Raw genomic sequence first — 9402 nt, forward strand, 5'->3', positions numbered from 1 at the left:
ACTCCGCCGGTGAAGTTTTGAACCCTTGCTCCTAAGTGCTAAACACAATGTGTATCACCTTTCGTCTCTATTTCAACGCCAAGTTGATCTACATCAACTCTAACTTCATCTCCCTTGTAAATATGCCAACACCACCAAGTGTATGTGTGTTAGCATTTTCACAATTATTTTTCTAAAGGATTAGCCACTCAACTTGCCACGCCACTCGATCTAGCGACGATACAAAGTTAGATCACTCGAGTGGCACTAGATGACTGATATACAAATAAGTTTGCCCCTCTTGATAGTACGGCCATCTATCCTAAACCCGGTCATAAACTTCTCTACACACCTATGACCGGTAAAATAAAATGTTCTAGGTTATACATTTGCCTTACGCATTCCATTCTTTCTCCTCCAATGTTGATGCAACACATGCACCAACCAATCATCAAATGATATGATCCACTTCATATCATCATGTGATCGTATTGGTTCATCGATCTTGACTTTACTTGCTTTTCACCGTTGCCTTCGTCCATCGGCGTTAAGTCTTGCTTAAGCTTCATCGCCACGTGGTTCATCGCTCCAAAGCCTCCGACTTGCCCTTCACGCTTGCAACCGGTCCATCAAGCCAAGTCTTGTCTTGATCTTCTCCACCTTGATTACATGACTCAATGTCATATCTCATATGCAATGAGCTTCTTCATCATCACATGTGTGAGCTTTGCAACATCTCCAAGCTATTTTCACCTTTATGGCATATGTTGCTCACACACATGTACCTATGAACTAATTACCTATGTATCTCACATAAACATAATTAGTCTACCTAAGTTGTCACTTAATTACCAAAACCACACAAGAACATTTCACTAGCTCTTAATTGTCTTACAAACCATTGTTCAAATGATAGACAAGTCTTAGATACACTCACTCTTTCACAGTCACAGATCACACTCACACTCTCAAGAGTCAAGTCTCAACCTCACTGAGTACTAGGAGCACCACCAGTAGATTCATCTTCATCAAGGTACAAGTTATTGAATGAGTCTTCTAGCTCTTGGTTGTCAATAGCATGTTGTTCCCTTTTTTCTCCTAACTCCCAGTCATTTATGCAGGTCAGCATCTCCACGGTCTCTGGTGACAAGCGCCGCCACCGTTCCTCAATTATCCTACTTGTCAAACTAAAACAAAACTCTAAAGAGACATTAGATACAAAAACCAATATGATATCTCCAGCCATTATAGACATGATTGAAAATATTAGCTTGTGGTCACGCCACCACAGAAGTAGGTCAAAATCATCCTCATAAGAAGTGACATTATCACTATCTAAGTAAGCTGAGAGCTCATAAACAGCAGAAGTAGATGAAGATGAAGTGGCAGGGAGAGGGGAAGGACCAACAACACCTGATCCATGGCCAAAGATTCTTCCCCATGCCTACTTTTTCTTACCTGTATGATTTGATGGTTGTGCAACCCTTTGAGACCTAGCTGCACCAAACTTGCTCTCATATTTGTTAAATAGTTTATACAATTTAGTTTTGACATCAGCATAGTATGAACTGTACTCAGAACCAGTGTATTTACCAAGTAATTGCAACACATTAAAGAAACCTCTCATCTTAGCTCTAGGATCAAGAATGAATGCATATGAATATAACAGAGGTATGTCCTGCCAATATTTAAGGAATTTAAGCTTCATAGGATATACAATAGCTCTCAGATTTTGATCTTTTTCACATGCATGCAAATGAGAAGCAATCTCTAGGATATGTTGCAGAACAAGTGGACTTGTAGGATAATAAACAACAGATAGAACAACAGTGGAGTCATAGAAGAGTTTTAGGAACTCCAATAACTTTTCAGCAAAATACCAATGATTTATAGTCAACAATTGTGAACCCTAATGGGAATTAATAAACACAGAAAAGATATTCTTGTATGGAAGCAAGTGTTTAAGCATCAGGTAAGTAGAATTCCATCTAACATCCATATCCAAGCCAAACTTTCTAGGTCTAACACCCTTAGCATTACAATATTCCTTGAACAATGTAATTCTATTATTAGAGGAATTTAAGAAGTTAATTGCAATTCTAAAATCTTATGTGTAAGGTTTCAACCTCTTTAATCTAGATTTTTACAATGAGATTAATGATATGACAAGCACAACGTTGATGTATAAGACTGTACTTATGGTTACTAGGATCCAAAGGATCAGGTGAAGGATTAGGACCAAAGTAACCAGCAAATAGAGGTGTCAAAGTGTTCATAGCCTTAGCATTAGAAGAAGCATTGTCTAGAGTGACAGAGAAAATCTTGTCAATCAGAAAATACTCCTCAACCACAGCAGCAATTCTTTCAGCAATGTTTTCACCAGAATGTTTAACCTTAATCAGCCTAAGACCAATAACCCTTTTTTGTAACTCCCAATCAACATTCACATAGTGAGCAACAACACTAATATAGTCCTCCTTAGCATTATCAGACCAAATGTCTGAAGTCAAAGCAACAGAAGAAGCAGTAGGCAACACAAAATTCTTAAGCATATCATGGCGTTCAATAAATAGCTTACCAAGATCTCTAGTGGTGGTCTGTCTAGAAACCTTAGCAAATATAGGGTTGTGAGCAAGAACAATGTAATCCTCCTAGGCCTGTGTCTCACTTATACCTAATGGAAGGTCACGCCTAGCAATCAACCGACACAACTCAGATCGAGCAACAGGAGGATTATAGTCCTAGTTATGCACAGATCCATCAAGATTAAAAGAAAGACTAGACTGAACCCTAGCAGCATGATCAGCCTTTTTCCTACAAGATTTCTAGTGTCTAATCAAATGGCCAAGGCCAGCAGAAGATCTAGCAGACAATTTACTCTTACACATTTTACAGATAGCAACAGTTTGAATCTTTGAACCATTCACAGTCTCATAGATCTCATCAAAATCAACCTAGACACTAGATTTATGCTTACCAAGAGATGAGATACCATATGTGCTGTTGGAGCTGACCGACGTCCCTGTCGCCATCGTCAATGGTGCCGGTGCCACCCCTCCACCACCGTCGCTACCGTCTAGATCAATCGGAGTAGAGCTGCTACAGACATCGATACCCAACAACGCAGCAACGTCATCATGGATGTTGTCGTCGTCCTCAGGGACCAGCCCTGCCATAATCAAGTCATCGTTGGCGGTGAGTGGATAGATGACATCACCATCATCCACCATAGCAACCTTGACCGTGGACGGCTGATCTCCAGCACCATTCCTCAATGGTGCGCCATGCCCGGTCTATGCCATAGGAAGAGGATGAGGCATTAGCAACTGACCTACACGGAGGAGAAAAATAGAGAGATAAAGATCTAGATCTAGGGTCAGTCACTCAGTCTTAGAGACACAAGAAGACAGATCTAGGGTTAGGGTTAGAGTTAGGGTTCATGGACTACCTACGCAACCAGAGCTCAGTGCTAGAGATGATGAGGGCCACCTAGAGGAGAGACATCGATTAGAAATGATGGCGAATGGTGAAAGAGGAATGGATGGGAACACGGTCATGAACTCACATAGTTCACCAAGAGCGAGAGGTCGAGAGGAGAGAGAGGGAGAAGGGAGGAGAGTGGAGACAGGGTTAGACAGGCGGATCGAGGTCACCGGAGTTAGGGACGATGGACGAGAGAGAGCTCAGATTTGCCAGATCGTGGATGCGGGTGAGAGAGAGCATAGATTGTGCTATGGTGAGCGAGACTCGAGAGAGAATGAGTGGGGATTATGGTTAGGGTTGGGAGCGGACTACGGAGCGGGCGAGCGGCTTAGCCGACACTCCCCACTTATATATGCGGGGGCACTAAGAGGGGGGCAGCCGCTGGCAAGCTGGGCCTATGGTTGAGGTGCAGGCCATGGCATGCCAGCCCACATGCCTAGGGTAAGGCCCAGGCATGACCTGCTCCTCTGGGCCGTGCTAGCCCTATCCCACTCGTCGTCAAGCCCGGCCGGACTTGGGCTAGGCCAAAAAAGACTGGCCTTGGGCTAGGCCAATGGGCTCGGGCTACATGGCCATATATAATGACATACCTAGGTATGTCGTTAACACTAGGTAGACTGAAAGCTGTGCATGTGCAAGGTATTGTCGACAAAGTGATTTCGAGACTTGTAGGCTAGCAAGGCAAAATGTTAAACCCAGCTGGTAGATGGGAACTTGTGAGATTGGTTCTTAGTGCCATCCTGATGTACCTGCTGACTATGCTCAAGACACACAAGGGAGCTATTTGAGGACAGACAAAATGAGATGCCGTTTACTATGGGCTGGAGACTAGAGGTTTCGGGAGGTAAGTGCAAAGTAGCATGGACGCTGGTGGCCAGACCCATGGAGTTTGGGGGGCTAGGGATATTGGACTCAGAGAGATTCGGTAGAGCACTGCGCCTCATATGGCTATGGCTGGCGGACCAATCTGGAATGCACCTAGAATGGAATGGAGCTACCGGTCGACACAGTGGATATGACCTTATTCATTACTGCCACAAGAGTAATAGTTCATAATAGGGAAAAGGCATCCTTCTGGAACTCGAGTCGGGTCAATGGCTAGGCGTCAACGATCATGTGCCCCTTGCTTTTTAGCCACAGCAGACGGAAAAACACATCGGTACAAAATTTTACTCCTATATCTAGCGTTAGCTCCTCAAAAGGAAGCAGCCACCACGTCACCTTAATAACTGTTAGCCGTTCGATCTTCCCATCCGACGGCCCAGATTTTGTAAAGCAAATTTTATCGAAAGCGACTTCTCGTGATTTTCCTTACCTTATCCAGCTTCTCACCTACTTCTCATTGGACTCTCCTGCTTCTTATCCGAAGCCAGGCAACCAAATATATATCCAGCTTCTACTTCTCCTTCCTGAAACTTCTCAGAATATCTCAGCTCCTCCTCTCATCTCTCACCCCATCGCTCCTAGCCTCGACACGAAAGCGTGACACAGACACAGCGAAGACGGTGGGCATGACGGCTGCAGCCCTCCTCCTCCTCCCCCCTCCCGCGGTGCCCGCCAGCATCACCTCCCCCGGCGCTGCCTCCTCCCTCTGATCTGTGTGTGCTAATGTGCTCTAGGAACCCCTAGCTGTCTGTGCTATAGGTCGGGGTAGCATAGTGCTGACCCCACCCTGGCGGTGGTGCCCTCCTCCCGCATCGAGACCCTCATCGGCGACAGTAGCAACAGCCATCCTCAGCTCTATTTCTTCCTCCTTGACCTCCCTTGGGCTTGGTGTGGTAGCCTAAAAAAATCCCCTTTAACTCCTTTGCCACCTTATGTCTCTAATCCCTTGATTTCACTTTTTGTATGTACGTATTATTTTTGCTTACACATACAGTTTGTGTTCTGAAAAAGAAAAACCTAACCATGTCTCAAAGCTTTCTGTTACTGTTGTGAACCTTTTCAAAACATATACAAGCATATGCCATTGCTCATCATGTACATACACGAGTAGAGGTCACTGTCTTTTGGGTATGTCTAAATACCAAACTCATTTCTGCTCTGATGTATGTGATGTAGCCTTCTGTATGTTTTTTTAGTTTTGCTTTAATTTTCAATTATGCCTCCTATATGTTTTTTACCTGTTTAGAAACATGTGAGTTATGTTTTTAATTAAGATCCATGCTGTTGAAACTGAACCATCATACGTGTTCTCTTTCATTTAGTCAGGCAATTCTATCTCATAGGGATGATCATCCTCTTATCTCGACTAGGAACCCGGTGATCTAATATGTCGGACTGCAGGCTTCTACATAGAGGGCAACAGTCAGCGAATAGGTAATCAACATCACAGCAAACAATTCTAAAGGATTCACATGGCTGTTGTGGGGGGTACGACCCCAGATACCCACGATAGACCACATGGGTTGCGCCCCTAGGGGTGGCCCAGCCCACAAGACAAAGTCTTGTGAGGCACGACTCTGCTCGGTGCCTCCCTCAATACTCCAGGAAGATATCCTAAAGATACTACGAGATCTATTAGGATACGTATGATCCCAAGATTCCTGTAATCTATTATTACTTTTTGGTTATCTCTCATATCTAACTGACTTGTAACCTTGCCCCCCGAACTATATAAGGCGGGCAGGGACCCCCTTCAAATGCACGCAATATCATACGATAGCTAATACAAACCAATAGATCATAGGAGTAGGGTATTACATCATACTGATGGCCTAAACCTATCTAACTCATGTGTCTCTGTTGCCATCTTGTTCTTGATCACACACTTCTCTGCCGATCAATCTACCTTCGTAGGATACCCCTCGTAGAACTGCCAATGATATTCTATCGACAGTTGGCGCGCTAGGTAGGGGATTGCATGTTGTTTCCTTATCAAACAATATGGCTTTTTCCATAGGCTCTTCGTCCCTCTTGTAGCCTGGCTAGATCTTCATGGTCGGATCGATCTCGTGGATCATCAATGCTGACAGAGTCAGAGAGCTCCTCGAGCCGGTACAGATCAATTCTGCACTGATCACCCCCACACCTGCAACTACAGATCCGATCTCGAAGCCACCTCCAAGGTCACCTTCATCGACAACTCACCGCCCACTTCCTCGCTACTAGAGGAGGCATATAACAATGACGATCTGATCGCATCTATCAATCAGGTTGGTCTAAAACTCACCGATTGCCTCTGCATCGCCAAATCAGCTCTGGAGACTCCCACCCTCCGATCTAGATCTATCGAAGGCTGCTCGGGAAACTCTAGGGGCTACTGCTATACCCTTTGGGTTCACCAACGCTGCCATCGCTTACTAAGATGCCCTAAGGGGTAGATTCGCTGATTAGGTTGGAGATGTCCATCCTCCCACCGACCAGATCATCGACCAGCCTTCGCCGGCCGTCAACATGCTCCACGTCGGCCGACGCTCCAGAGCGTCCCTATAGACCATCCTAGAGGAGAATCTAGACTCTGAGTCCTAAGGCTCTATGGAGACCATCGCTGAAACAACCACCGAACTACTTCTTCCCCCTCTGTTCTATGGTGGTGCAATCTTCAATGTCAGTGTCGATAGCCCCCCTCAAAATGGTGAAACCGAGGAGGAGCACATCGCCCACAAGAACCGGAGCGTCAACCGCGCGTAGCGCCGTGCAAACAAGATTGCTCTTGCGATGGCTGAGCAACAACTTGACTCGCAAGGAAGGTCACTCCAATGCAACCTTGATGACGAGTTTGTCCACGTTGACAGCCACGACATCTACAAAACCCCAAACACCAATCTCGTAGTGGCCGCCAATGAGCTCGCCCGGCTCCCGCAAACACCTGAGGTCACCGCCATGCTTAAAGTGTCACACTGTTAGGTCAATGAGATCTGCCAGGATTAGAGACCTTCATACTCCACAACCTTAGTTCACTAATTAGCCACGACAAGAACCGATCGCCGCCAAAGTCACTTCACCGACCAGCACCGCAACGATAGGCAACTCCTCTAGGGTGGAGCTGGGGGCAACCACATCGAACATCACCACCAACATGACCAAGAGGTCGACCAGGACATCTGAGTGCACCTCAACAATCTCTGAGATGCATGATGATGTATCAACGAACGCTGCTTCAATCGCCATGAAGAAGAAGTACGCCGCCGCTAGGAGTACGAGCAAGAGTACGGTAACCCAGACTTAGCTCTCGAGCTGCTCAACATCAACATTGCTACAGACGATGGTGCCACCAACCCTGAAGGGCCCCAGTATTCACAAGGGCGCTCTGAACACTTCAGTGGCCCCATGGTTTTAAAATCACTGGGGTCAAACCATACGATGGAAGAATGAACCCCCACACAGTGGCTATAGGCTTACACCACTGTTGTCCGTGCTGTCGGAGGAGACACTAGTGTCATGGTGAACTATCTTCCCATCATGCTCATGCCACCCACCATGAGCTAGTTCACAAGCCTTGCCCCGAACTCCATCGGATCCTAGGAAGAGCTAAAAAAGTCTTCACGCAATTACATGGCTACGTGTACTAGGTCGGGCACCAAGCATGATCTTAACCGCATCAACCAGAAGCCATCTGAGCTCCTCCAAAACTACATTAGATGCTTTTCTGAGATGAGGAACTCTATTCCCAATATCACGGAAGTGGAGGTCATCACCGCCTTCATTAGAGGACTCCATCACCACGAGCTTCGCTCCAAGTTCAACCACAAGCCGCCCACAGGGATTGGCGAGATGATCATGACTGCCAACCAGTACAATGACACCGAGGAAGCCGAGGTGCGCTTCAACAAGGATGCGGGCACTCATCGCCCAACACGCCGCTACGATGATCGCCCCGATGATCGACGCCACAATGACCGCCGCTACGACGACCATAGTTACTATCATGACAGTAGCCGTGATCGGCCAGAAGGACCCAAGTCTAGTCAAAATCATCGCCGCCGGCCAGACCACATCGTCGCCGCCATCAATGAACCTTACGCTAAGCGCAACTATGACGAGCAATACAAGAAGATCCTCGAATGGCCTGTGCCCTCTCCACAAGAACACTAGATATAAGATGAAGGACTGCCTTGGCTTGGCTAAGGAGTTCTAGGACAAAAAACTAGACGACAACACCGATGACGGAGCCGGAGGCCGCCAACCACCTAGGGGAAATAACAACGCCTTCCAGGACCATGACAAGGTGGTTGCCACCAATTTTGGGGGCCTCGCCTCCACCGAGAGCAGAATAGAATGGAAGCTCGCCACCTAGCGGGTGCTCGCCATCACTATAGAAGACACCACCGCCAACCCTAGCTATCGCCCATGGTCCGAGGCCCCCATCAATTTTAGCAGGGCCGACCAGTGGGCAGACATCCCCTACATAGTGCGTTTCCCCCTCGTCCTCGATGCAACCGTCTAGAAAGTGCTTTTTAGAAAAGTGCTCATTGACGGTGGGAGCGCTCTGAATCTCCTCTTCACCGGAGCCCTAAAGGAGTTGGGCCTCGGGATAATAGATCTCACACCCTCAGACTCCTCCTTCTAGGGTGTGGTACCTATCAGGGCATCAAAACTGCTTGGAGAGATCACCCTACTAGTATAGTTTGGCACGGCAAGCAACTACCGCGTCAAGCACATCAACTTCTACGTCGCTGACTTCAACACCGCCTATCACGCCATACTTGGTCTGCCAGCTCTAGCCAAGTTCATGGCCATACCGCACTATGCTTATCTGGTGCTGAAGATGCCTTCACCAGCAGGAGTCCTAGTCTTGCGGTCCAACCTCTCCATCGCCTACGCCTATGAGACAGAGAGTCTCGCGCTCGTCGAAGCCACCGACCTCTCCATCCAGATGGCCAATGTGGTCACCGATGCCAAGACGGTGCCCATCGATGACCTAGAGATCCCATCATTGGAGCCTCCTCGCGCCTTCGCCAAGTCTAAGGAAACCAAGGAGGTTGACCTCGGCCTCGA

Source organism: Miscanthus floridulus, chromosome 1 (genome assembly GCF_019320115.1).
Source record: "Miscanthus floridulus cultivar M001 chromosome 1, ASM1932011v1, whole genome shotgun sequence".
NCBI lineage: Eukaryota > Viridiplantae > Streptophyta > Magnoliopsida > Poales > Poaceae > Miscanthus > Miscanthus floridulus.